Source organism: Anas platyrhynchos, chromosome 38 (genome assembly GCF_047663525.1).
Source record: "Anas platyrhynchos isolate ZD024472 breed Pekin duck chromosome 38, IASCAAS_PekinDuck_T2T, whole genome shotgun sequence".
NCBI classification, from domain to species: Eukaryota; Metazoa; Chordata; class Aves; order Anseriformes; family Anatidae; genus Anas; species Anas platyrhynchos.
Genome location: NC_092626.1, coordinates 1,218,363 through 1,234,817, shown reverse-complemented (window position 1 = coordinate 1,234,817; position 16,455 = coordinate 1,218,363). Strand labels below are relative to the sequence as shown.

At 42.5% G+C, this 16,455-nt stretch overlaps 1 long non-coding RNA gene across 2 annotated transcripts; it reads right to left on the bottom strand.

The window, feature by feature from the left end:
- Window positions 1-3,096: 3,096 nt before the first annotated feature.
- Window positions 3,097-13,091, bottom strand: LOC140001163 (uncharacterized). Of its 2 annotated transcripts, XR_011806292.1 has the most exons (4): window positions 13,077-13,091; window positions 5,207-6,866; window positions 4,570-4,681; window positions 3,371-3,615 (listed from the first exon to the last, which is right to left on the bottom strand). It is a non-coding gene; the product is annotated as an uncharacterized lncRNA (long non-coding RNA). The 2 variants fall into 2 exon arrangements; XR_011806291.1 differs by lacking the exon at window positions 13,077-13,091 and having other exon boundaries at window positions 3,097-3,615; window positions 5,207-6,796.
- Window positions 13,092-16,455: the final 3,364 nt, after the last annotated feature.

The window sequence follows — 16,455 nt, the reverse complement described above, 5'->3', positions numbered from 1 at the left end:
GATTTATAGTGAACTAGAATTCTTTCCTCTGCAGATATGCTTAGGTTTTGTTTTTAACTATAGTGTTACACAATAGCTGACTAATTAGAAGTATCCTAATGGCCATCTGCATTCAATTGGATTTGCGGCAGGACTGCTTGGCCTTCCAAAATGCAGAATTCAACTCTGCATGGCTGTTCAAGTAACAGCATAGACAATTAAAAGTAGGATTTTGTTTCCAGAAGTTTTGGATAATGCTATTATCTGTAAGACAAAAGAGTCCAGTGCCCTAAACACTAGATTGCTGTATTGTTTCTTCAGTTAGTGGAAAGCACCTCTAGGAAAGTGGTGAGAAAAAAGATACGCACAATTCTTTTGATCTTGGATGGTGCAAAAGACAGTCCCAGCAGGAAATCTAACAGAAGCACAGAAGCTGTTACAGAATAAAACCAATGCAGGTTTGGGAGCTCTTTAGTTAGTGGCCCAAGCCTGCTGGTGGATAAACTATTGGGAGTCACCAGCAGCAGAAAAGTAAAGGCAGAAGGGATGGTCTTCACAGAAGATCAAGTCAAGAGGGCAAGTGCTCTTGAATGCCCAGAGTGAAGAGCATAGTTTCAGGTGCTGTCAGGAAAAGCAGTGCTTGCAGGTGTTTCTCTCCATGCCAACACCGCATCACAAGACACTACTCTTGGAATAATAGCACTGTGTTCAAACTCCCTTCAGCAGAGCAAATATCTGATCTAACCACTACCCATGTCATTACCAAGTCAGTGAACTAATTTAGGGGAAGAGGTGGATGATGACAGTGATATAGTTAGTAATTTCTGAATTCTCTGTCAAAAGTGAGAATCTTTGTAACATTACTGATCATTACAAAATGGCTGAGGCCATTACAGTTCCTACCTGGAGATTCTGACGGGCGACTTGCAGTTCGCTATTACTCTGACTTTTACCCAAATGGGATGGTAAGGTGTTATCTGTGGAGAAAAAGAACACACTTTACATTAAAAATATAGTCTTAAATAAATAAAGACTGCTTATCCAAAACAGCGAAAGTGTATTTTAAGCGTTTACAGCGACCAGCATAAAGCAAGACATATTGAAATGAAAAAGTAATCTCCTAAAGAATTACGGAGAAATGCTCAAAGTTTTGTTCCATGACTTGTTTGAATCAATCTATGCACGGACTGAAACATGAGGTAGCCTAAGTTTCCTTTTTGTTATGGCTTCAGGAAAGTGATTAACTGCTGAATAGACCCGGACCTCTCCTATTTCCCGTTGAGTGAAACACTTCAGAACTGCAATTTAACAAATTGCTACTGAGTAAATTAAGAGGATTTTAGTTGTATACAATGAGAATTGATGTACAATAGTCACAGTTTCTCTGTTAAGAATTTAGTTTAGAATAAAGAGAAGCCAGTCCACCATTTAGGGAACCTGAGCACTTTCATTTTTGATAAAGGCTGCCTCACACTCGACTCTAAAAATACTAATAGATACGCCTCTTGCTCGAATATTTAGTCCTACCTAACCGACTACATTAGCAATGAGCGTGAGCACCCATATAGCCCCAATGCAAATTCCTTTTTGTCATTCCTGGTCCTCCCTTGTTCTGTCTTGAAGACCCAAGTGTACATCTTTGGCACAAATGACGATAACACAAACATTACTGCCCATTGTTCCAAACCAGTATTAGTCCGACACTGCCATTATTACAGAGCTGAATTCATTCTTAGGTGGTTAGAAACATATTCGGAGCCTATATTCATAGGTCACATAGGAAGACAGACCTGCCTTCCCATTGACGCTTACCGATGTCCAAACACAAAGAGCTAAACAGGCAGCAGCAAATGAAAATGGATCAGAACAGACTAGAGAACACAGAAAGGATAGAAGTAGGGAAGTATGTGACAGATTCTTAAGAACCAAGCATAACAATACTGCTTCTCAGCAACATGTTACAGCATAAATTGAAACTCCTTACATATTCACTCCTCTTTTGGAGTGATTAAGGCCATACTAGCTGTTCAGTGTTGCTATCTGTCTCTTACTGCAATATGAAGTATTTCTAGAAGAACCTCTGGTACAGACAGTCATGTTTATGCTGAGTTTCAGAGAGTAACACCTCTTACCAACATCATATTTATGAAGTTCCGCTAGCGATGGTGCTTTACAATCCAGCAACTGCTCCTATTGAACATGAAGGCAACACATTAATATTTCATCTTGCATGTGGGCCTTTTCTGTTGAGGGATTTCTTGAAACAGCAAAAATCCCATGGCTTGCTGTAGCTGAGCAAACCAAGCTACCAGGGCAACTATGAGAAGTTCCCATGACAGTGTTCCCACATCGCCCAATTGAGGAATTCAGAAAAATATTGTTACCAGTAGCTGGCTTCAAGGACAAGGTCTATGTGACTGCTAATCACAAGGGGGTTGTTTTCTTGCAGGTGGGGTTGTTTTCTTGCAGTTGCTTGTCTGAGTGCTCTTGACCAATAATCTTGTGTGAAACACTGTCCACCCCTGTTAAGTTCTCTATAAAAGTTAGGCTATTCGGGCAATAAAATGGAGCATGATCTGACTCTACTGTGTGTCTGTCGTGCTTTCGGCCGTGCTTCCTGCAACACTTTTCAACAACTACATTAACAGACAACTCTTGCCTCCACCACACAAACTACATTACTTAAACTATTAAAGCTGAAAAGCTTCCAGTTATTACGAAGCTTAATGAAACACTCAAACATTTAAAATAGGGAAAAAAAATCAGAATTTGTCTCTTATGGATGGCATGTTCAGCTTGTGAAACCATTTGGTTCAAAGGCAGCATACCCTGCCACAGAATAGCCTGTCTAAAACAAACATCTTAAGATTAAGTGTCATTGCTGCTGTGTTACACAAAACTAATACCTGTGCAAAAGTCAGACTGTGCGACTGAAGGCTTTTACGCAGCAATCGAGAGTTAGAGCATTCCTTACTTTCTGCTCTATTTAATCCAAATTTAGAAAACAAACAAGCAGCATAGAGGGCAAGGAAGTCTGAGTTCTCAGGCCTGATACCTTCCTGCCAGTCACACAATAAATAGAGAACTGCCTACCTAGTCTTAACTTCTTGGATGTGACCACTAACATGATTTTCCTGCATTTTTGAAGACTGTCAACCCTGAAACCTTGACAAGTGTACGAAAGCCTGCAGTTGCAGTTTTCTTGAAAGCTAGACCGAAGTGTCAAATGGCAGAGAAATTAACATTTCTTTAAATAGAAGAATAGGAAATCTAGAAAAATAGAATAAATTCTAGAAGAATTACATCTAAAGAATATTAATTCCATTAGATTTAATACTCAAGATTCTAAAATAATTTAGCCAGGAAGTTTTACAGAAGATGACACGGGAAAAGTGCTCCTCCAGTCAGACGCTAGAAGCTTCTGAACGTCACAGAACAGAGGTTGGAAATTGGCATTTACCTTCAACTTGTAAACAGCAGGGCTTCCAGGAAACAACTTAGCAGATTTTTCAACCCAGTATTTTGCTCTTTCATCAGTGACGGCATTATTGCACAGTAACTCCGCTATCTTCAGTACTAGATCTTTCTGCATTGGGTTCAACTCCACAGAACGCTAGTTTTCCCCATGCACGCACACTGGAAAAAAAGGTAGGAAAAAAAAGGTAACTTGATCTTGCAATCCACACAGAATGGGAAAGAAAATTATAACAGTCATTGAAAAGACACAGGTATTCAAATCAGACAGATCTATTAGTAAATACTTTTTGAATGAGTTAAGAAAGACCTCAGTTGCTAAATGCATCACTAGTCTACAGCACCCAGATACATCTGCTGCAACTCAAAAGAGCAAAAATTCAGAAAAGAAAGAATTTCAAAGGGAAAAAACGCAGAAGCCAGCTACTCTGCCCCCACCACCAGCTATACGCAGGCAGCTGGACTCTTACGTACCTTTAGTCTAACTCCATATAGACATTTTTGAAGAAATATATAATTAAGTCACACCCTACGACAAGCTGGGATGTATTGGCAGCAAAACTTTTGAGCACATCCTCTCCCTCCCCAAAACCTGAACAAAGGCATTCTGATGGTGAATTTTTCATTGGGCAATCATATAAATAAATGTCAATTATGTTCGCCCTGCCCCATCTCACACCCCCCCAAACAAAACCCCCCAAAAAAGCAACAAATACGAACAACTAGAAAACACCCTAGGTCTAGTCTTCCAGTAGCAACTAGATTACTGCTGTCACCTGAGCCCTTGCTAAGAATCTGTCACTGCTGTCAAATTCCCTAGTCCAAAGGGCAATGTAAGATATGGAAAGAATTTAGTAGCAGCTAGCACAAAGACCCAGTCTAGGTCACAAAAGAATCATCTTAAAAAAAAAATACTGATGAAGCAAAACACATCAAATGAAGAATCCCCTCTGCAGTACGTCATATACACCTTTGGCAACAGAAAGCATACATATTACACTTTTTCCACAAACATGTTTTCTTCTATGCAATTAAGAAAAGTCCAGAACAGAATGATTTTAAAAGTCCCTTTACAATGGATTAAAGCAGGACATCGGAGGTCGGTGGAGTACTTACCCTGTAACATCCAAAAGCTTTTTCTATGTTGTCCTCAGCTTCATAAATTTGTCCAAGAAATCTGTGTGCTCTCCGATCTCTCTTTTGCACACTGAGGTATGTAGATATATACCTATGGAGCAGGAAAAAAAGGATCAATATTCCTCAATAATACGAGTCCCTCTGTCCTCCCCCCCCCCCCCCCCCCAGTGTCCACGGAAGCGGGGCAGGAATTTAACATGTGATACAGGAAATGCAGTCATGGTTGGTTCCAGATACCTGGTCTGGACCTTAAAGTACAGAACAACATTATTTTTACATGTACAGACGCTACTTATTTGCCACCAAGTATTGGTATTTACTAAAAAAAAAAAAAAAAAAAAAAAAAAAAAAAAAAGAGAGAAAGAAACTGTAACTGTAATTACTTCATAATACAATGGAATAAAAGCCATTTCAAACAGCAAGTTTTTCAATATCACGTAACTAATTATCTAAGTTGCTGTTTTATAAAGATTTAAACAGCACTTGATACCCACATCTACTGCTACTGTAAAGCAGCATGATAGTGATCTTGATTTCTCCAGTCTACTTCATATTCACTTAGCTTTTCTAAAGTACTTTAGAGAACAGAATAGCAGAATACAGCAACGCGTATTACCTTTTAGCAAGTTCATACTCCTTTACTTCAAAATACAGCTTAGCGAACTGGAATCCTTTCAACGATTTCTGAACGGAAAACACACAACAAGCACATTTTAGATGTACAACACTTTCAAAGTAATTGCATAGGAAGACCCTTCTGATACTTTTTGAGAGACTGAATTTGATAACTAGTTATCAGCTCCAGTCCGCTCCTCATACCCAAAGTTTTGTTTCCGAAAGATGTGGGATTTGGAAAACAATGCTTTTCCAGTAACTGGCCAAGGCTACCAACGTGAAATCGAGGCGGCCGCTGCGCTGAGGGACCGGGGCGGGCGGAGGGGGTTAACGGGAACAATGGCAGGGCCTCGTCCCGTGCTGTGGAGCTGAAACGGCAACGAGCAGGGGAGAGGCTCGCTGTTGGGTTACAGCTCCGTGTAACGCAGGCACGGGTCGAATCTGTGCGCTAGGGGCGTGCAGGGTAATGCTTGTGTAAGCAGCGTTCCCTGGAGAGGCTGAGGGAAGGGTTGCTCTCGCTAGCCTCAGAAGTAAAGCATGATATGAAGATATAGCGCGTGACAGAAACATGTGATGTCTATAGTCATCTCTAACTGCATATATGAACAGCAAGTCGGCTGTTCTGAAAAAAATACTGATAGTCCTGGCGCCGAGCTGTAAGAGAGAAGTTAAAAAGAACTTACCCATGCACGTTCCCCCTCTGCACCACAGCTTCCCAGATAACACTCCAGGAGATGGTTGTCACGAAAAGTTACCAGCCACTTTAACATACCATGTACAAAAACAACGTGGGTCTGGAAGGTAATCTCCCGAGCAAGTATGAACTAAATCCTGTGGCAGACTGCACATAAGAACTGCTCTTTACCTTTCAAAGTACTCAAGTGCCCAAGAGCCTGCAGACAGCACAAAACAGCATCCACCTGACCAGCACCTGCCCAGCTGCCTCAGCTTCCTCACTGCTCATCAGAGGAAGAATGACATTTCAAAGGCCTTCAGTCTACTGACCATCAACATCAATTAGCATGTTCAAAATAAGTACACAACGCGATGCAAATTGCTCTTCAGCAAGCCAAAGTGAAGACAATAGTTATTTTGACAAGACTAAGATTTAATTTGTAAAATTTGACATTCCATACAAATATGTCATAACACAAATACACCCAAAATATGCCAGTGTCTGAACTTATTTAACATGCAAAAAAAATCAATTAGAACACATAAAAAACAACCATAAGCTGCAATTTTACATTTATACATCAGAAGTGTCCTTTTTAAGGAAGTGGAAATAATTAATCAATAACATCTAAATACTGATTTATACTGCTAGAACATCTGTATACTCAAAAGCCAGAATTCTCTATTTGCCCACAGTCTGTAATGACAACTCTTCCACTTACTAACCCGTTGGGAGAACCAAAGGATTCGAGCTTTTTCACAACATCCGTTCCATCTGTCACAAAACCAAACACCACGTGTTTAAAGTCCAAGGCTTCTACTGTTTTGAGTGTTGTGAAGAACTGAGAGTTATTCGTATCCCGACCCCTATTTGCCATCGACAGCAATCCAGGACCCATGTGCTTCACTTCAAAGCTCTCTTCTTCAAATGCATCTCCATAAATTGACCGTCCACCTGTTCCATCATGGTTAGTTACATCACCTCCCTTAAAAAAAAAAGCACAGCGTTTACTTTCAAGTCCCAAAGAACAAGATCATCACGAACATCATGATGTTCAAGAACATCGACCAATAGCACAGTTACATTCTTTCCAAAATAGAGTTTTTGTTCAAAAAACACAGGTAAAACCTCATTCTTAGTTATCACAAGTACTATAGTTACTTGGATATAAGGCTTTCCACCTTCAGCAGATTTGCTCGTGGTAACAAAGCATTACTGGAATGTTCCTTGTTTATCCTGAACACAGCATTTTATCTTTGTTCCACATGGCAACTACTCTAAGCGGGTCATTCCCACTTTCTGCTTCCTGCTTCACTCGGCCCTTACAACTGGCAACCACGATTATCTCTATTCTCACTTAGTCCCTGCAGGCACAAAACTGACCACCCAGAAAAAGTCATGGTACCACTGATCAGAACTTTCCTGCTTTTGTGCAGAAAGTTTAAAGAAAAGAACAAGGAGAGTCATACTTCAGATTCACTTAATACCCAGTCAAGACTGGAGAGTTTTTCACTCTGATGACAAGCCATTTGTATATTGCTATCCATTTCTGAATTTGGAAATGATTGTGCCCTGCCTTGAGGGATGTAGCATTATGCAAAAGCATTCTTGTAGCATGTAAGGAATTCAGTTTATTTTACCTGTTTTAAGTCATTATACCTCCTACTGAATATTTGGAAGACTTTTAGGAACGAAGGGAAGGTATACGTGAGCAGATACCGATCTCCTATGCCTTCAGAAATTATGGGGATACTTTTTGAGAGACTGAATTTGATAACTAGTTATCAGCTCCAGTCCGCTCCTCATACCCAAAGTTTTGTTTCCGAAAGATGTGGGATTTGGAAAACAATGTTTTTCCTGTAACTGGCCAAGGCTACAAACGTGAAATTGAGGTTACTGGTGAAGCAAGCAACAAGCCTTAATATTTGTGACATTTCACAACCACTTCTTACTGAAGAGTGTAGAAAAAGTAGAAGAAGAGAGTCTGCTACATTTAAAGTACAGCCTGTTTTTTTCCCCCAATGTAACAATGTTGCAAAAAGAACCCCTAAAATCTGACAGAGTAAACAAAAAAGATGGTACTTAGTCCTGGTCTAGTACATATCACTCACAACTGTTTCAATATAGGTAAAATGTTTTCTTCCCACCTAAGAAATCCCACCTACTCTCAGTTTATATACAAAATGCATCAATACAGTAATTTATTTCTGATGTCATCAGTCTGAGATAGCTTGAACACACTTGTTCTGGGGATGAAAGACGAAAGGTATTTAAGGAGGAATAAAACAAGGAAACGAAAGCGAGAAAAAGCAAAACAGAAAACTGAGCAAGCAAGAGGGCAAGATGGGAGAAGCACGGGCAGGAGGAAATGAGTCAAAGGAAAGAGCTAGAAAACTACAAAGTCACAAGCAAAAACTTCAAGGTAGAAGCTATTTTTAAATATGTATTTAAAATGACGATTATGTATTTAAAATGACGTCATTTTTAAATGACGAGGATTACAAAGTTTGTCAACACCTGCCAGGCTGAGGATTAAAAGTCTTAGCGCTGGTGCAGAGGAGAACCTGAGAGCTGGCTCGGGAGTCACTGGAGGAAATCTTTGCTTTTCGTGATGTGAAATTGCCTTCATGCAGACCAGGTCAAGCGCCTTGACGCTGGTCAGCATCTCTGTGGAATTGGCACCGTGTTGTCCCCAGTGGTTGCAGCACCAGGAGGGTAGCCCGCCCGGCAGGACAGCAGTTGACCATATTCATTGCTAACCTTACAACCAGACCACACTCAGCTTGGCTCACTACATGTTTTGATACCTTGGTGGGAACTGAGCTCAGGATTTGCCGCTGCTGGAGGCAGGAAGGCTTTAGGCTCAGCTCCTTCCCCCTACAGCTACATCCATTGGGCTTTCTGAAGCGCTCCCTACTGTTATTCTAAGCAGGAGCTTCAAAAGAAATCTCTCTTCCTCGTGCATGATTGATCCCATGCAGTAAGAAGGGGGCAAAGCTGAGGCATCCATTCCGAAATCCCAGGCCCAGAGCCTTCTTTGAGAGACCTAGTAGGGGTCACGGTTCAAACAACAATAATAAACTCAGCCTCTTTAAAGAAAGCATGTCCAGCTAGGTGAAATATTTATAATGCTGACAGGCCAGGAAGTCAGCTTCAACACTAGACCGGCAATTGTCCAGGTTAATTGTCTAATTGCTAGCTCCCTCCCTGTTTTGCGCTGCTTTTCACAATGCTCTTGATGACAAACTCCATGGGTATTATTTCAATGATAGTCCACTCTGAAGACAACTCCCGAGGGAGCAGTGTGAATTTGGGCAACCCACCACTGGAGAGAGGACTGCAATAATAAGAATACAGAAAAAAAAAACAAACCACCAACACCTGGAGGGTGATTGAACACTGTGACATATTGCCTACAGAGGCTTGTGAGATCTCCCTTGGAGATACTCAAAACTTGGCTGGGTATGACTTTTGCTGTTGGGGCAGCTTTGAAGGTAGACCTGCCTTGAGCAAATGTTTGGACTACCTGGCCTGTAGCAGCCCCATCCTTCTGAAATATTTCTGTGACGGAGCAGGCTTTGAACCCCGGAACCCTTGGATGCTCTTAGTGCTACGTAGTGGGGTCTGAAACACTTACACTCCTGTTAATGACACAGAGACCACCACCTTGGTGCTACTGCACAATAGCGCAGTCTTCATGATCAAGAACGTGGAAACACAGCAAAAACCATGGAGTTCGGGCCACAGGGTTACTGCGGAGCCTGGAGGAGGTGCAAACGAGGCTGCCACGTTCTGGGATATAACCACACAAGGCAGGCCATACCCCTTGGGGTCAGGGGCTGTTTCCACCCACAGTAGGGCTGCGCATACGGTCAGCGGAGCATGAAAAAACTAGAAGAACTGAATTAAAATTTAAAGGAAGTATTGCTGAGAGTGGTCTCCCGAACCCATGGCACAGTCCGAAATCCCAACGGTGTTATCAGGCTAGTTATATAAACTTTTTTTTTGGGGGGAAGAGGGCTTCTCGTCATGAACACAGTAAGGACTGCATTCAGCTACTGAACTGTTACTGCACTGAATAACTACATACAATAATAACAAATAATAACAATCAAAAAGACCTTACCTAGCACTAAACTATAGGCTTGAGGTGAAAGCCGCATTACATTGAAAACAAGAGAGAAAGATGTGGTAGGAAGGTACGCATTTTAAACTCAGACAAGGTATTTTCTTTAGGAAAACCTCCTGACTGTGCCGATTCAGAAAACAGCCAGAAGAACCAAGTTGTTCATTACGAAGCAAACTGCAGTTTCTGTCTTAAACCTAATAACTAAAGTGCATACATAGGTTAGGTGTGTGTCTCCTTTAAATCAGGATAAGGAAGTATTTACATAGGCACAGGTAGAAGCATAGGGAAGAAAGGCTGCCTTGCTGCTTTTCCATCCATCTCAAACACTCATTGAAGAGAGCTGATACAAGTCTTAATAACATAGCCTTTATTGATGACACTGGAAAGATGTTTTGAAGCAACCAGTTTTCCATAAACAGGAAAGGAAATTTTGCTTGCTATGATGTAATTACATAAAATCTGTGTAAGTCACTAGTATAAAAAGGAAAAAACAAACACGTGTAGTTGGTAACACAGTACCATCAGGAATTCCTGAGCAACTGCATTTTCAATAGAAAAGGGAAAAATAAAACAGGTGTGCATGAACAGAACTCAACGGTATAAAACAATCAGGTGTATGTTATAAGGAATTCTGATGACTTGTGAACTCAGTTCTTGAGGATGACTAAAGAAATAGATCCTAGCAGGATCAAACCACATATATTTACACTCACAGTGTAAAAGTAATATTGCCAGTTAATTGAAATATGCATTTCCATTACTGTTCTAGACGTTAAAGAAGCTAAATTTAAACCTCAGGTGTTCACATTTGTAACAAAATTCCTCTTGCATCCTGAATAATTAAGGCAAAGTATGTTATCTTTTGAAAATACCTTGTATATAGTTTCTGCATAAAAATATGAAATAAAAATAAAACTATATATATATATTTAATGGAACACTGTTATGTATGGTCCAGCAGAACAAGGCACAAAAAGTAAATACAATGCAAAAGCATATATAAACGTTAATGTGTTACTCTGAATGGAATATAGCAAAATTCAAGTAGTTCTGAGCATGCTCATTTCCTGCAGTAGGAATATAGACTTCATACAGATATTTCATGCTAAGTCCGATGTACAGATTCATCATGTAAGCACAAACGATCAGAAGCAGGTCATTTGTACAGTGACTGTATCTAGAAATAAGATACTTTTCAAACCATCTGAAACCAGGCTCCTTAATGAGACTATTTGACCTGAAATCTGGGTATGTTTGTTTTGTTTTGTTTTTCCATGAGGTGAGGTATGTTTGGTTTCTTGCCCTAGACACTTGAAGTTTTATATTCATGCTTAATCTGCACATCAATACTTTCATTAATATAAATGACACTCTGTGTCCGTAACATTGGACACATTTGCAAAGTGTGTCTTTGCCGGTATTCACAAGCATATTCTCCATCTAAAATTCCACAGAGATTACTGTGCACAGTGGCACACTTGTACCAATTCTACTGCATTATCAGGGTCTGAAACCTTTCAGGTGAGCTGATATTTAATTTAGTCTATAAGTGTGGTCTATTTATCAACAAATAAGTATACATGTACATGTACAGAGAATGGAAAATTTCAAAATATCTCAGTCTGATTGAAAGGCATGCATCATAATCTATTATCTCATTGCAGCCTCAAAGTCCCTCCCCACGAGTAAGATGTATAACATTTCCATAAAGAACAGGGAGAGCAGAAAAGTCTTCACTTCCTTCCCAAAGTTTCAGCTAGTTTCTTCAGTCTTTTCTTCAGCTCTAGAGGAAGCTTCTCATAGCAGGTTTTGCAGACAGGCTTCATATCAAATTCTCATATCAAACTAGAAGCTATTTTTAAATGTGTATTTAAAATCCGAGCTCCCAACATCGGATCAAAAAGCAGGTTTTGTCTGTGAACTCCAAACTACTGGAGGTAGTTAGGCCCAACGACGCAAAACATGAATCAACGGTCTGCATTCGAAATACACTCAAATTGCTACTCCCCACCCCTCCCCCACCCCCAAGTGATCTATGTAAAACTTTAAGTGAAAATAAATGAAAACAGGCCTCCGCGTTTTCGGTCCATCTTTTCAGGTATCACTGACACGCCAGAGAGGACTCACGCTTGACACCTTGCGGACAGGGATGAAAAGCAACCTCAAAAGAAACGCTTGCAGCCTTGGAAGACCCTTCCCTCCGAAATCAACACAACAAGGAAACCAGTAACTATTCCCTCGGTGGACTGTGCTACACAGTCAGCTGTAAGCATCGCTCGAAAGTCAAAACTAAACGCGTCCGGTGGCCTTGAGCACAAGAAGAGGAGAGGAAATATTTTGTGTCGAGGCCACCGGGGAGTATCAACACTGTGGGAACGTATCTGTGCACCTGGCGGCGATGCACTTGACGCTGTCTAGCCCAAACAGTGCCCAAGTCGAACCCACAAAGTCACAGGACAGCTTTGCTGCTGCTGCTGCTGCTGGGAAAGGCACCAACCAAAGGCACAGCCCCTGCACGCAGTCCCTACCGGATCACGCTTAGCTCGGGCACATTCACGCCGCTTCAAAGCAACTCCGAGCGGCAGGCCGGGATCTTTCAGGATTAGGGCCCGCTGAATCGCATCAGGCGGCTGAGCGTTTCCCAGCTAAAATGGGCACGGGTGGCGTTTGTCACCCCCGGGCCCGCTGGCTGACAGGGAGCGGAGCTGTGCGCCCCCAGTCCCCCTCGCTCGGCGCTGTCGCTTCAGCGAGCGGCCGGCCAGAAACCTCCACGGTGCCGCACGGAAAGGACACTGAAACTTGAAGGCGGCGCGGTGCTTCGTTTGTGAAGGAAAGTACCTCTCCCTCGCTCCGGCCCCGAGGAAAGCCCTGCTATAAAACCCCTCCTGTCCGTGAGGCGCCGCGGGGCAGGGGCAGGGGCAGGGGCAGGGGCAGCCCCAACCCTCCCCTCACGACGCCGGCCGCCCCCCTAGCCCCCCACCCCACCCGGGACCCCACCGGGACCCCACCGGGACCCCCTCCGCCTCCCCCCCCGCCGGCCAAGGGAAGCGGCGAGGCCTTGCTCACCTCTCTCAGAGAAGCCGCAGAGGCCTGCACGGAGGCGACATAGCGCTCCACCTCGGCCTTGCTGCGCCTCAACATGGCGACCGCAGCAGCGCCGAGCCCGGCCGGGCTCCGCTCCGCTCCGCTCCGCTCCCGTGCCGCGCCGCCGCAGCGGCACAAACAGCTCCAGGCGGGGCACCAGCCGCGCCCTAGGAACGCCGCGCACGCAGCGCGCTACGCACACTGCGCACACTGCGCACGCCCCCGCTGAATGCGCAGGAGCCGTTGCCACAGTGCGGGGAGGGGAGGGGCGAGGCTGTGACGCATGCGCGGGACGGCCGCTGGGGCTCCCTGACAGGGCTTTAGGAACTGAGTTTGCAAAGGGTCCCTCAGAAAGTAGCTGGGAGCAGCCCTGAAGACGCGCAGGCTGCAGAGTTTGAGACACGAGCTGTAACTTATTCTTTTGGATTGATTGATTTAATTTTGTAAGCCGTAAGGCGGTTGCCCCGCGGCTTGCTGGAGGTGTGCCCCTCTCGCTTTTCTGCAAGTTCCAGGCACTTTGGTCAAATGGAGGCCACTGGGCTGTCCCCAAATGGTGTGATATCTCTGTGGACAGGCTGCGTTAAAAATTCATCCCCTCCTCAGTCTCTAGCGTCCCACTGACATGCACAAGTTTCCTGCTGGACCTAAGCACTACCCACATCTCCACAACTCCTCCCGCCTTTATAAAAAAAAAAATAATAATAAAGTATTGATTCAAAGATCGAAGCCGAAATTCCTTTAAGTGGTATATTCTTTATTGCAGCGCTGGATGCACGGGGGATCTCTCCACCTATCGTGCATACCCAAAGCGGAAAGCAGTCTTGAATTTATACAATCAATCTATCAATATTCTACAAGCGCCTATACATATGCATTACCTATCCCTGCCTTCCCTTGCTTCTCATGCTAATTAGCCTTTTGGCACCTTGCGCCTGCGTAGAGACTCCCAAGAATTGTGGGCAGGGGTCTTTGGGACGTGGGCAGGGGTCTTTGGGAGGAAGACCCCGAGTCTTCCTCACAGTGTACTTTTCACCTTTGGTCAGGAATCTGCTGAATTGGCACGTTTCTTAATTGCGAGAGCTGGTTGTTGCCAATTCTTCCGTTTGTTGTATCTTTATAATGAATTCCAATGTCCAATTTTGAGATTTATAGTCCTTACGTTTGTTTCTCTGTCCGTCTGCCGCTTCCTTATCATGAGTTCCAGTGTCTTGTTTTGAGATATACAGTCCTTGTCTGGGGATTGTCCTTGCCTCCCCAATGCCTCCCCAATACCTCCTTAATCAATCCCCCCTTTTCTTTTCCCATGCAAATTCTTTTGCATCAGATACTTTCATTATTTACAGTAACAAAACAAAGCAGGCATCTAAACAACATGCACACAAATATTCCTAACACTACTAATGTTATAGAGCAATGAACACTTGTTTCAAACATTGGAAATTGGGCAACCAGGAGGTTAACTTATTCCATATTTCACTAAAACTCCATGAAAGATCATCTTTACTGATCTCACGTAGGACCCTTGTCTGCTTCCATATTTCTTCCAGGTCAGTAGAGATCCTTCCACTCTGATCTACATACACACAACAACTTGTATTTATTACTGTACAGACTCCCCCTTGAGCGGCCAGTAACAAGTCTAGGGCCATCCGATTTTGTAATACTACCTGTGATAAACTAGATATCTCTTCTTGTTGAGCCTTTATAGCATCCAGAGTTTTGTTTTCTAACTTCTCTATAATTGCAGAAATATTAACTATCGCCTTTTCCAATTCACTCACTCCTAACCATGGGATAAACCATGGAACAAAACTATGAAAAGCAGTGTGTCTCTCTATCAATGGATTGTTAATTTTTTGTCTAATTCTCCGGATATGATTTCTCAAATAACCTCGAGGCGCTACATCATGTATGGTCAAATTGGGGACTACTGCTCCAAGAGTGCAAGTTCCCTTCCAATTCTCGGGCAAGACCTTACAGGCTGTATCATTGCATAACCAATACCACCCTTTTCCTTCTGGAACCGTCCAGCTGGTTGAATTTGCCCAACTGCTAGTTGTACTAATATCAATTGTTTGATTACAAGATGTCTGATTTCCCACATAAGTAGTACCCGTATTTATACAATCCTGTTTTCCCATACCCTTAGGCAGGTTACACCTTTGTACACATACATAGTAAGATTCCAATGGCACGAAGCTACTAACTTCTAGTTCCAAAACTTCTTCATATTTTTGACCCCAAGATGTGTTTTCCCACAAATTAGTCCAAGGTAAGTTTGCAGGCAAGGGAATCCTGATTAACGATACACCCTTATTCCCATGCTGTGGCAGATGGGTGCATACCCAACAGTTCATCTTATTAATCACTTGAGATACAGTTTGTATTAAGGTCAGGTGTAAGTTCTCGTCCCAAACTGCCCACCCCGAATCTGAGAACCACACCCCTGCAATCATTAGGATCTGGAAAACCATAATTTTGTTGGTCCAATTGGAATTGGTGGTCCATATCCTCGCCAGGGCCTTCTTCACCCTTGAATCGTGGATCCAAGCTGCTTGCTCCTTAATCTTAATGGCGGTGTGTGTTGTCAGTAATACCTGGTATGGTCCCGTCCACTTTCCTTCCATTTTTCCTCTAGGGGTTGTCCTGAAAAAGTCTTTATATATATAATCCCTTAGCTTAAAAGGGTGGATTGGTTGATCCAACCGTCTAGCCCAGGTCCTGAGAACAAATTTATGTACTTTATTTAATTATTTCTGAAGTTCAGTTATATATGCATATAAATATTCTAATCCTAACTGCGTTCGATCCTCTCCACTAAATAGAAATGGATACGGCCTTCCATATAAGATTTCAAAGAGACTCAAATTCCCTTTTATTCTAGGTTTAACTCAAATTCTAAGTAATGCTAAAGGGAGGGATTGAGGTCATGACAAATTAGATTCTTGTCCGATTTTAGTGTTTAATTAAATGTTTCATTTTTTCTACCTGTCCACTTGCCTGCGGTCTATAAAGAGTATGCAGTTGTCTTTAGAATATCTTTAGAATCTTACTTATCTGTTGTACCACTTGCACACAAAAATGTGAAACTCTATCAGAAGACATTGCTACTAGAATCCCAAAGCATGGTATTATTTCATTTAACAAGACTTTAACCACTTCTTCTTGCTTTGTTTGTTTGACAGGGAAAGGCTTCAGGCCTTCCTGAAATCATGTCAGTCAGAACCAGTAAATAACAATACCCCCCTTTTCTAGGGAGTTCTGAAAAATCAATTTGCCACAGTTGCCCCGAATAATTTCCTTTACTGATTATTCCAAATTTTATTCTATTCTTGGTATTGGGGTTATTGTGTAAGCAAAT